The 13190-nt window shown below is 43.4% G+C and overlaps 1 protein-coding gene across 1 annotated transcript in view; it reads right to left on the reverse strand.

The window, feature by feature from the left end:
* LOC124615911 (high affinity cAMP-specific and IBMX-insensitive 3',5'-cyclic phosphodiesterase 8A) overlaps positions 1 to 13190 on the reverse strand; it is a 1662866-nt gene that overhangs the window by 1171150 nt on the left and 478526 nt on the right. The gene's annotated exons all lie outside the window — the stretch shown is intronic.

Genomic DNA, 13190 nt, shown 5'->3' on the forward strand with positions numbered 1-13190 from the left:
TATGCAGCGTGTGATTTCAATGGCGACATGTCGTGGTATCCTTGTTTTCCTGTGGTGGAGCTTAGGGAAGAAGGCCCAGTCTCCCCGTCGGCGGCGGCGGGCGCACTTCAGTCCGCTGGAATGCTCTACGCTACTCAAACTAGTAGGTCTCTGAATATATCAAACTAAGCATTTAGATTGAACTCATTCTGCTCATTCAGCAGTAATTCCGGTTGTCGTTTTCTGTGCACATAAATCTCCATTTCTTCGAGTAGGTTCAGTAACTGTCCCTTTGGCGCTCTATGCAACAATTTCATACTATTATCAATGCTTACTACTAAATGTCTTTCTCTGTCTAAATGTGTGTCCGCAGCTCGTGGTCGTGTGGTAGCGTTCTCGCTTCCCACGCCCGGGTTCCCGGGTTCGATTCCCGGCGGGGTCAGGGAATTTCTCTGCCTCGTGATGACTGGGTGTTGTGTGCTGTCCTTAGGTTATTAGGTTTAAGTAGTTCTAAGTTCTAGAGGACTGATGACCGTAGATGTTAAGTCCCATAGTGCTCAGAGCCATTTGAACCATTTTCTCTAAATGTGTACCGAAAGCGCTCTTGTTTTGATTATACATATGTTTTCTAAAACGAGTCTGGAAATTCCTTCCTGTCTGGCCGATATAAAAACTATCACAGTCGTGGCAGCTGATCTTATATACACCAGACGCCATATATTTATTACTGTCGTTGTCAACTTTGTGCCGTAGCTTACAACCAATTGTAGCTTTCGTTTGAAACCCAATTTTTATTTTCGTTTTTCCGGAGGTCTATGCAATTCTGTCGGATAACGCACCATTGTACGTCATAGCAACAAACGTCTTGCCCTCTGGTACTATTGAGTCCTTCCTGTCACATATTTTGATTTTAGTTTGTTATAAAGTATCATTACATCACATTCTTTATATCCTTTGCCTTAGCTACTAAGCCTTGTTAGATTTAGCGTTAACTTACTGAACCTGTCGCATACACAATAGCCGGCCGGAGTGGCCGAGCGGTTCTAGGCGCTACAGTGTGGAACCGCGCGACCGCTACGGTCGCAGGTTCGAATCCTGCCTCGGGCATGGATGTGTGTGATGTCCTTAGGTTAGTTAGGTTTAAGTAGTTCTAAGTTCTAGGGGACTGATGACCTCGGAAGTTAAGTCCCATACTGCTCAGAGCCATTTGAACCATTTTTGCTGACACAATATTTATCTTTGTAACAGATCTGAGGATGGCAGTATCCCGAAATCGCTAATACAGTGTAAGAAATCTGTGTAATCAAGACGGACTTGTGAAAATAAAACAGTTTTCTACTAACGCTGATGTTCGAGTTGAATTGATAGTACTATTCAGTCACCACATTTTCAAAATTTCCAGTAGTGAAGAAAGCCCCTGCTTCAGATGAAATGGTGTAAATACATGGTGGGTATTGGCTGTGTTTAACATTATTGTAACTTCTCAGGAGGAGATCGAAACACAACTTGCCTAGAGAACGTGCAGGAGCAATACTTATCGCCATTTTTCGGACTTTGCGAAAATGCGAGTCCTCGGCGTGGGGGATATGAGAGCATCATGTCGACAGATCGCACAGATAGCTGCATTGCAATGAGTGCAGAACGAGTGGTGACGACACGAACTCAAAATCACAGTGCAAGGAGAGCAGGCATAGGTCCTTCCAGAAGGACTCCATCCGGACAAGACTGTAGGGTAGCCCGGCTGGCTTTGACCAACAGGTCGATGACAACAGCTGAATCTCGGGCAGAAGTACTTTCGGGGACAGATTACTGGAACTTGGTTTGAGATCTCGAGTTCCATGCATCGTTTACCGCTCACACTACATCGCAGACAACCTGGACGTTCACGTTGTAGTGCCAGATTCAACTGGGACATTGAGTGGTATTGTCCGGTGAGTTCACATTACATTTGAAGAGATCCGATTGATGCCAACGCTTCCATAGATATCTGGTGAAACGTAGCTGCAGTTCTGAAGATCCGTACCATTCCAACTCCTGAAACTGTGACGTGGGATATGGCAACAGGTCTGATTGCGCAACTGTTGAAATGGAACTTAATGTCCGCCAGAGTGTAGCAAGAATGATAAACACGGTTGTCAGATGTACGTAATCAGAGTACTCACGATGGTGGAAGACCCCAACGGCAGTTCACACCACAAACGGAGTAGTCTACGGATTCTTGACTGGTGTGCCTCATCCTCTGACTTCTCACCCACACACCACGCCTGGCATGCGATAGAAGGGCTTACACTTTCACACTAGCCTCCAGCCAGCAATATTCATGAACCGAACAGCAAGTGCTTCAGGTATGGCAATAAATTTCTCAACATAACATTCAGGGCTGTTTGTTTCCGTGCAACAGTAGCTATAGAAATGGAAATGAGCGTTTGGTGTCATTGGCCGACAGGCCCCTTCTGGGGGAGGTCCGGCCGCCTTGGTGCAGGTCTTATTAGATTCGATGCCACATTGGGCGACCTGCGGGCCGGATGGGGATGAAGTGTTGATGAAGACAACACAACACCCAGTCTCTAGCGGATAAAATCTCCGACCCAACCGGGAATCGAACCAGGGCCCGTAAGACGGCAATCCGTCGCGCTGACTACTCACTCGGCTATCAGGGCGGACAACAATAGCTATAAGAGTGTATCTGTGTCCGTGGGGGCCAGCAATTGTGCAGAATCTGATAAAGAGGATCACTTTCGAGTAGAATGGAAATTTATGTCATGAACATCTCCAACCATTTTGATAAATATTGGACTGGTGATCTATGGTATAACACTTTCCATTTACATCAGTCAGTGTAACCAGTTGTTAAAGTAATTCTTCAGTTGCCAGAATATAAAAATAGAATGATGTAATAAACGACAGACAGTAGTAGGTCACGTAATTGGACACAAAAAACGACACTACTCGTACTACTACACTGGCGTCCAAAGGACAAAAGTAACTTGGGGATAACGTGCAACAGCCAAATAATAGAATTCGATGAAACTTGGACGACACATACAAATAACTGCTACCGAAGGTAACGTGAAGTGATACTAAATGATGTGGACAAAAATTACACTTTTATTCGAAGAACATAATTACACTGATGTGCTTGCGTAAGCTGTCGCCAGCACACCGGTCGGCGAAGATGAAATGCGAAGATTGATAGCAGCCACAGGATCAAGCACACCTATCACGAGGGAGGCCAGAGACACATTCACAAGTAACAAGCCGCCAACGCCCTCACTGACAGCAAGTATTTCGGCCGCCACCACTGGAGGGCCTCACTCGGTCACTGACGCGCTCATCCATGCTCCCGCACTTTCATTCATTTCCGCCGAGTTGTTTGAAATCTGGTTTCACAGAACAGAGTGGATGATGTTGTGGAAAGGGGCGCAAATCAGTTGCACAAACTTTGTTGATGTTGCACAAATTTTATTTACTAAAAACACTTAATCACATATGCCCTTAAGAATTCAGAAACAATATGGCTAAGGCCAGAACACAAATTATTAAAGTTACGTTGAGGAATACACACGGCTGAAGGCCTTAGTTACAAAATAGAAGAATTGAGGGCTTAAGGCCTGGGTAACAAGAACTCCAGTAAGGAAATTTTAAAAGATTTTAGACAAAGACCTTTCAAATTTTAATTTAAGTAGGCTGATGGCCTAATCTTAAAATACTTCACATAAGGTTCGGCTGAAGACCATATACTGAACATAGAACAACTGAAGGTTTAAGGCCTGGATAATGAATTAAGGTGGAGAGGAAAGTTTTAAAATTTCAAATGATTTTTTCTTTGACAGCTGAAGGCCTTATCTTAAAACACCCACATAAATTCCCGCTGAAGGCCATATACTGAACATAGAACACCTCAACCCTTAAAACCTGGATAATGAATTAAAACACAGAGAAAATTTTAAAACGATGATTTTTTTTATTTCAGACCGCTCAAGGCCGTATCTTAAAATATTTCACATCAGGTTCAGCTGAAGGCCACGTACCGAACATTAAAACAAACTAAAATAATACACGGCTGAAGGCCTCGCACAGTTCTTGATACAAAGAAAATCACAATCCCAAACAACAGAACAGTGGTGCTCAGAAGTGTCCCAAGGGTCGGCTTGGGGAGGACACACTAACAACAGGTTAGGTGAGACAGGCAGCCAAGCATAACACTAAATAATCAGGTGGCAGCACGACATAGGGATGGCTGAAGAACCAACCAACAACTCAACCAATTTCCTTCCACCCAACCAACAGTACGACAACCGAAAATATCAGGAAGGACGAAGATCGCACTACATCTTGATAATTGGCATCCAGAAACACTCAAGGCACAATAACCACTCAAAGAAAAAAAGGGGAGAACAACATCAATCTGTCGAATTACACGCTGTGCCGGACAGCATCAACAGAGAGAGGAAAACACACTGCTGGAAAACTACGCTAACGACCAGGGAAAGTAACCGGAACGTTAACGGCCACAAGATAGAAGATACCGCTGGTGCACTTCACTAATAATTTACAATCATTCCAATAGTTAAACACCATACAGGAAGACGGCTGCAAAATTTGACGACTCCAGCACATCACACATTTCTGCTTGCAGGAATGGGCCAGGAAGCAACAACTGGCAATTAACAAAGAGATTGAACAGCAGTTAAGGTTTCGTAACAGGTTAACTGGTTACTCAACTCAAGTATCGAAGTTCGGTGGGCGACGAACTTTGCAGCTCAAGCAGCAAGTGTCTCACAGCTCTGACTGCTCGTGTACGTCGTCAGTGGTCCTAGCCTGACCACACGCCGCAGGGACTTCCTCGCTGCTCTGTTGCAACCGACCGACCACTCACACACACCACCATTCGGAAAATATAGCGGTCACACCAAAGATGGTACAGCAGTATTAGTATTGATAAACGCTTTTGCTGCCACGGACAGAGGCAAATAAGCAACTCGTTCAGGTAGTAATTGAGAGAGCAATAAGGTGCCACTCGATGGTGAGAAAATGCTAAAAAGAAAAAAAAAAAAAACGGCATCAACGCGAGCCGGCCACGGCTCATTGTTAATGTGTTATTTTACTTTATCTAGCTTGTCCTTAAGTATTGCAGGGCAGTGTATTTATCGTAGGCTATTAGTCCCCGGCTGGTTTCCGAACACGAGTTGTAACCTTTCGCTGTCACAGATACAGTCAGACTCACCGGCTGAGTATGAGCGGCTTACTACAGATGTGATCTGTAGCTGTCAACATGCTGTTCGAAGTTTCTGAGTTTACGAAAATCGAAACACCAAGGAGGGAAGATGTCGTTACTAATTTATTTCGCTAATTAGGGACATGGCAACACGCAACCGTGCTCTTTGACCGTGAGAATTTAAAATGGCGTGAAACTGCAATGAGAGCCTCTAGTTGTTGTGGCATGGAATGAAAGAGGGCTAAGTTCTGCTGCTGGGGAACACACTGCCATGCGTGTTTTAGGCGCGTCCCCAAAGCATCGACATTGGTTGCAGGAGGACCAGGACGAACAAGCAGCCGACCAAACATATCACTGAAAAGTTCGATATGTGGAGCGCGACAGGGAGCGATGGTGTCCGTCGTTCCTCGAGGGAGGTTTGCCAATTTCGCGGCACATGTGTCCGGGCATTGTCCTGCTGAAATATCACATGTGAAACTTGTAATATTTATGGCTCTTGGTGCTATAAGTTTTATTCTGACGTTTCATATCTCGGTTGACCGAAAATGCAACAGCTGAGTACAGCGTCATAAGGTGGTGTAAAGTATGAAAAACAGATGATCTACAAGTGCACCTTTCGTAGGAAGTTGCACCAACTGAACAGTTTTGTAAACTGATTACTACAATACAAGATGGTACAAGATGGAGGGATTACCGTAGGGCCAATGAGCCATAACTCACAGTCTCATTCATTAATTGTCACTAAAGTGTAAATCAGGTTTTCTGTATAATAACAGAGGGAACTGATACTAAGCTATCGCCACACAATCAAAATTTCATTTTAGTAGCAATTTTTGGGAGTATTTGAGTTACAAGAAAGAACCATATAACTTCTTGTCTCATCGGCTTTAGTATGAATGACCGCTTAGCTCTACGCAGTTCAATTGTCCGCCGAGCATTTCAGTTGCAAGTCATCCGCCATACCGTATGCTATATCGCGACTCCGCGAGTAATTCAGAGGATAATTGACCTTAGGGAGTGTAATTGGATTTGTGTCACTTTTACCTTAGTTTCTACCATATTTAACACTGTGTACAGATTAATATTTGCGAATAATAAAAATGAGTAATAACTTAACGTGTGTAGACGTACGTATAACTTCACAATACGTGTGATTAGCTTTCTGCTTTGTCTGATGCAACGTGCATAACAAAAAGCAGATGGCATTCTAATAAAATTTAGATCTCACCTTTTCCATAAACGTTAGCTTTATATAATTTATTAATAGTTCCATTACAGGCTGACAGCACGAGCAGACAAACTTTCTACGTGTTACCACTGTGCTGGTACGAGAATATCGCTTAAAGAAATGTGTTTTTTCTCTGATGCGACAAGACACAAATAGGGTCCTTATACGTTCTGCTGCTCCAGTACAAATGGAGACAGTTACATGTCATTTGCGATAACAAAGTGAGCCGCAAATGCACGTGCTGTCATGACTCGCTTACGTATTTTAAATAATGACGTTTTATGAGGATTTACGTAAGCTGCCTGCAGAATGGGCTGTGCCTCGGCTCTACATCCTCCATGATGTAGCGGTTACCGTTGTGATTTCCCTCAGTATGTGGGAAGCAAGATCGCATGTTACAGACAACGGTTCGTTCAAATGGCTCTGAGCACTACGGGACTTAATATCTGAGGTCATCAGTACCCTAGAACGTAGAACTACTGAAACCTAACTAACATAAGGACATCACACACAACCATGCCCGAGGCTGGATTCGAACCTGCGACCGTGGTAGTCACGTGGTTCCAGACTGAAGCTCCTAGAACCGCTCGGCCACTCAGACAACTGCGCTCAAAGCATCACAATTGGTGTTTGTCAGCTTTGACGCTTCACACTGCAATCTGGTTGATTCTTTTTAACCCCCGGAGCGTCTGCCACAGTGGTTCCCAACGTGGGGGTTATTACCTCCTGCGGCGTAAAATGAAATTTTCTCAGGGGTAAAAACTAAACCAATTCTGCTTTAGTCACTAAACTAAATCATTTTCAAAAGATCATTAGTACTATTACAATTTTGTAAAACTCTGACTTTGATTATATAAGTTATCAATACTTACTTTTTCTAAATTAGTAGCATTAATATGGAGGAGGTTATAGGTTCCTCACGTAGTCCACTCCCTACACACATACGTTGTTTTCTATCCCGTACATCACTGATGATAAAAGAGAAACATATACGTGACAAATGCTAAATATCTCAAGAAAATGTATTCTCCAAGTTGTAGATAGTACCGACAGTAGTCCCGGAACTGCTTCATAACTCGCGTCGAAACAGATAAATAAATTAATTGACAGCGCGAGCCAGCAATAACTACATTATGGCTACTGTAGCTGTACACAGTATTATTATTTATTATTATTATTAATATTATTAGTGGCTGTGGTCAGACACAAAGCACTGACAGTCTGAAGTCTTCCTAATTCTGCTATTTCAGAAGTAAGGAAAGCACCAGTCAAATGATTTACGATCAGTAAGAATAATGCACACACTTTAACTTGGTTGATTTTGAGTGGGGTTGCAGTCAGCAGGTAAAGCAAATGCTGCAGTAGAGAAGAATAATGCAGCGCAAGTATGTTTTGTAACAAGTGTCTATCCTCACGCCCGCTCGGTTGGCCGTGCGGTCTAACGCACGGCTTTCCGGGCGAGAAGGAGCGCCTGGTCCCCGGCACAAATCCGCCCGCCGGATTTGTGTCGAGGTCCGGTGAACCGGCCTGTCTCTGGATGGTTTTAGGCGGTTTTCCATCTGCCTCGGTGAATGAGGACTCGTTCCTCTTATTCCGCCTCAGTTGCACTATGTCGGCGATTGTTGCGCAAACAAGTTCTTCATGTATGCGTACACCACCATTACTCTACCACGCAAACGTAGGGGCTACACTCGTCTGGCGTGAGACGTTCCCTGGGAGGTCCACCGGGGGCCGAACCGCACAATAACCCTGAGTTCGGTGTGGGGCGGCGGAGGGGTGAAGTGGACTGCCGTAGTCGTCGTGGGGTTGTGGACTACTGCGGCTGCGGCGGGGACGGAGCCTCTCCGTCGTTTCTAGGTCCCCGGTTAACATACAAGACAATCTATCCCCACTGTCAATAGTTAGCTTTCTTATCTGAGAAGGAGTTGTGGGTAGCACCTGCGATGCACCACGAATTCCTACGTCATTCATTCGAACACGAACACACACACACACACACACACACACACACACACACACACACACACACAATGCAAACATCATTCATCTTTCATAATTTTGAAAGTAAAATTTCTCCAAGAAAAGTCTTCTACAGTTTACTTAGGTGCTAAAGTTGGTGACAATGTGGGGGAAGGGGAGGGGCAACAGACGTCATCGGGGGCGGGGGTGGGAGGAAGCGGGGATACTAGCTAATGTCTGATTGCATTCAGGGGAAATGGTCTAATAAAGGTTGTGAGCAACATGTCTAAAATATATGCGACCATCGCTGTAGGACAAAGAGAAGCGGACTTGTGCGAAAACGCTCAAGTTTTCCACTCGGAACACCAGTGACGGCTTTCATGCTCCCATTACCGTACGAGTATAGTTGACAATCTACTGTAGGTTACAATAGACTTTCGTAAGTCAGTTTTTCTAGTAGCTTTGATGAGTGAAGGTAGTATCCGCGTTACCAGTACGTTAGAGCGTCGCATATCTATCGGATGTTACCTAATTTCGATCGATTTGTTTCCGTCTGCGATCAATCTCTTACCAGGTTCCCCTGAAAACTAGCAGTGGTGAACTGTTTAGGAACTGAGTGAGGATATATCAAGGCAACCTTGTAGGTAGGGCAGCCACAGCTATGAGTGATCATCTCGGTTATTAACGAAACTAGGTATTCTACAAATTGTTTTAAAAAAAATTTGTACTTTTTATCCCAACATTCCTTGTTTCCAGTCACCATTCGCGTGTCTCTCAAAAGACCATCGATCGTTCGGCTGATACTGTGCATTATCAGCGCATGTGCGATCCGTCTATAGGCAAGCTGTTTGCTTTCTTGCCGTGCTGTTTGCTTTCTTGCCATCAGTATCACAAAGCAAGCGTCCGCGTCCCCTGCTCGCGATTGCATATAAATCGGAGATGCGGTAAGTACGGTTTTCAGGTTCTACTTTTCCGTCAGTAGCTATTTACTTGACGGGTTTCTAGGTGGAACATTCCTCCATTTTATGGTAACCACTTCTTGGTTTGCCGGCCGAAGTGGCCGTGCGGTTAAAGGCGCTGCAGTCTGGAACCGCAAGACCGCTACGGTCGCAGGTTCGAATCCTGCCTCGGGCATGGATGTTTGTGCTGTCCTTAGGTTAGCTAGGTTTAACTCGTTCTAAGCTCTAGGGGACTAATGACCTCAGCAGTTGAGTCCCATAGTGCTCAGAGCCATTTTGAACTTCTTGGTTTTTCATGCTATCCGCAAATTAGGTCTTAATAGTTTTTAATTTATTATCGCCTTACTAATTGATCACTATGGTATAATTTGTTTAGGACCCATCGACCATATTGGAATGGGGCTGTTTTATTCCATGACATAGTGTCTTTTAGCGGTGTTTTATTCTGGAAGACAACGAATGTTGAGTACAAGGTTCCGAGCTTTTCAGCTGTCTTGTTTTAATTGTGAGTACAAATATTTTAATATTCTCATGTAAAACTTTTTACAGTGTTTTAAATCTTTTCAAAAGTTTAGAATAATTTCAGAAAATTTATCATATCACTGAATGTCTCAGGGTTGTTATGCCTTTTGCATTTATTGCTATACAGATGTTCACCTGAAAACGTGGCTACGAAACCGGTAGTGATCTAAAAATATAGGGCTAAGTACGGCTGAAGTGGTTTATTAATACCCAAGATATATAAAGAAAGGGTCGCGTAACTTACGGAAGATCTTTGTTCTACATAGTTATCCTCCTGTCTATTACTTAAAAATAAACAGCATTTATAGAAAAATTGAAATGAAATTGTCAATGTTTAATTCTGGTTTATTTGAAAAGTATTGATTTGTAGCGTGAAGCAGGCGGACATTGTAGTAAAAATTTAAAAAAAATGATTTGTCGTATAGCACAAGGAAAACTTAACTTCTTAAAAAAGAAAGATAAAATTAAAGAAACCGCACATGAAAAACTTATCCAACATCGCTTCAATACTTCGTCGAGATTACGTAAAACATGTTTCTGTTATTCATAAACAGCTTTCGCACTTATCAGTAATAACAGGAAAGTCTTGTCCTTGACTACAAAAAATAACAATCAAATGTATATTTTTTATGTTTGTTCACGTAAAGTGTAATTGCACCAGAAGTAATTGCTTTGGTTACGTAAAAGTTCAGAGAGTACATTATCAGCTAATTTTCATTACTTATAAAAAGCAATTTATATTTTTTAAGGACATAAAAAACACAATGGACTGACACTGAACGATGTGCGTTTCTAATTATGTGCGAAACAAAGAAAAAGCAACGGTAAGTAGTCGAATTTCATTTATCTCTCTCACTTTCATTTATATTTCTTTCCCTACCAATGCTACCGGTAAGCCTTCCATTTCCTACGTCATTCGTGTACTGTACCAATAGTACCGGTCCGTAGTTTTGATAGAGCGCAACTATCAAGTCTGAGGAGTTGATAGTATCTGGTCAATGGAAGCCAACGTAGTTGACATGCGAGCCACCTGTCCAGCTCTCAGCAGACGGCGTTGAACTCACGATGTAGGCGTGACCATACCTGTTGCAACGCTCCATCGTCGAGCCAACAGTGTGGACTAGTTGTTGCGTCGGTTAGGTCCATCGCACTGTATGGTCCAGCTCTCTCTATCGCTGTGTACGAACCGCGTCTATCAACTGGTGCCACACACGCATCACTGTCGTGGTTGTGCTCCCTGTAAGAGCCGCTTTGTCACGGAACGACCATTTCGCTTCCCGGAAACAAATCATCCTGCCTCGGTGAACTCTCATACATCGCCCTTTGACGCCGAAGAGGGATACCGACGTTTGCTTTCTCGTAAACACTTCGTTTGACCGCTCGGCACCAACTGAGCGTGGCGCAATGCCGTCTTCACAGGGGGAGAGGCAGTTAACTTTGCCGAGGACGCGAACCGGAAATACATTCTCACGAGAGACAACTGCCGCGTCATGTGGGACGTGCTAGTTAACGTGATTTTCCACTGTAGCGCTCTCCAGCGGCCTCTGATGGTTGTGTCTGGCTCGCAAACCGTACGGTGTGTTTTTGAAAACGGAAGGGTGCAAAATTCCTACGCCCATTTCTTCTGTTGTCCATATGCTACACATGCTGTTTTGTCTGTATGTATGTATTTATTTTTTTTTTATTTTATGGCCTTCATTGGACCACTCTACTCAAAAATATAAAGTTGTAAACAAGTTGTTACACAGCGATACAATTTGGCCCAACAATAACTTAATATGATATTTAGGTAATATAATTATTAGAGTCTATTCTTCTATTAAAGGTGTTTTGCTCTTTGTTTTGTCTGTAGTATACTTAAATAAAACTTCAATATCCATGAACATGTTTGAGGCAAACGGAAAGTTCCATGTCCAGCCAGTACGGGCTCCTGAGAAAGGGCGCACAAATTTTTACATAACGTAGAACATTTCTGTTAATTTAATACGACAGCCCAATAACTTTCAGAAAACGCGAAGGTGAAAAAAGAAAAAAAAAAGGATACAGCGAGACCCGAACTTGCTATAAACAGTTTCGTTACACAGCACCCCTACGAACTACGTTACGCTTTACTGCCTCGAGAGCTCACTTCGTATTTCATGTTACGATCTTCTGAAGGACTAAATCGGCGCTATGTTTTTATTTGACATTGAATTAAAACAAATTCTATCAAGAAAGGTGCATTTTTGACGAATCTTCAATGTACCGTTGCCTTTAAGCTGCATACTTTCATAACACGCGGGTTATAACACTAAAGTAACTAAATACGATAATTCGTTAACTATCAATATGACGTTTCCCGTCATTTTATCACAACAAATCGTTACACTAACGAAGCCTTTTCGACAGAAACAGCATGATATATACGTAGAGTGTAAGTTAAACCATAAAACCTGCCAAATATGGGCTTCAGCTGAAAACCTCAAACAGGAAACGGCCTCTCGCAAGTTCTGTTTGTCACCTAGAGAGCGTTCTTGCTTCTGTTTTACGTGGCACTTTACCGAAATATCGTAGAATTCGTTTTGTGTTCCATGTGACGAAATGGCTCCTCGACGTGAAGTAGCAAGAAGTGACGCCACAAAACTCGTACAGCTCCACGTTAGCGATAGCTAATTCGTCCCGTGTGAGAGCGGCTTAACGCCGACCTGTCCAGTCGTACAAAATAGAGAACCGCTGGGCCTACGGGCAAACCATCTCTGAGCAGTCTCTTATTGTTTTTCCACTGTTCTGGACGTCTTCAGATTTTGGAGTGATTCATTCCATTCCTTCTGCTCGATGCAACTGTCACAAACAGCAGTGTAAATGAAAGTTTTAAATGTTTTGCATGCATTTAAAACATAATGTACCTGACAGTGGTGGATTCCGTGATACGTCTGTACATCCGACATGGCAGTGAGTAGTTCCGTTAGTCCCTCGTGCCTGCTCAGGGATCCGATCGTTCTTTGTTTACCCGTGGCTCCGTGAGCTGTTTGACTTGCGGCTCGGCCGGTCTGCACAGGACGAGTTGAGTTCTGTTCGCTTATCGTCAGCCCGGAAAGTCGTAAGCGCTCCTCCTCGTCCATCCATGGGAAGCGCTCATAAACCTCATAATGCCGTTAAAGTTACCAAGACCCTAATAACCCATACGGAGTTTTCTCATAACACACACACACACACACACACACAATACACACACACTGTGCTTGTACTGCGTGAGAAGAAAACCTGTGTGGCGATCTTGAACATCAGCAAAATACGGTTTTCTCTTTGCAGCACGTATCACCGGTCTGTATTCTTCTTTACATTT

This window comes from Schistocerca americana, chromosome 5 (genome assembly GCF_021461395.2).
Source record: "Schistocerca americana isolate TAMUIC-IGC-003095 chromosome 5, iqSchAmer2.1, whole genome shotgun sequence".
NCBI lineage: Eukaryota > Metazoa > Arthropoda > Insecta > Orthoptera > Acrididae > Schistocerca > Schistocerca americana.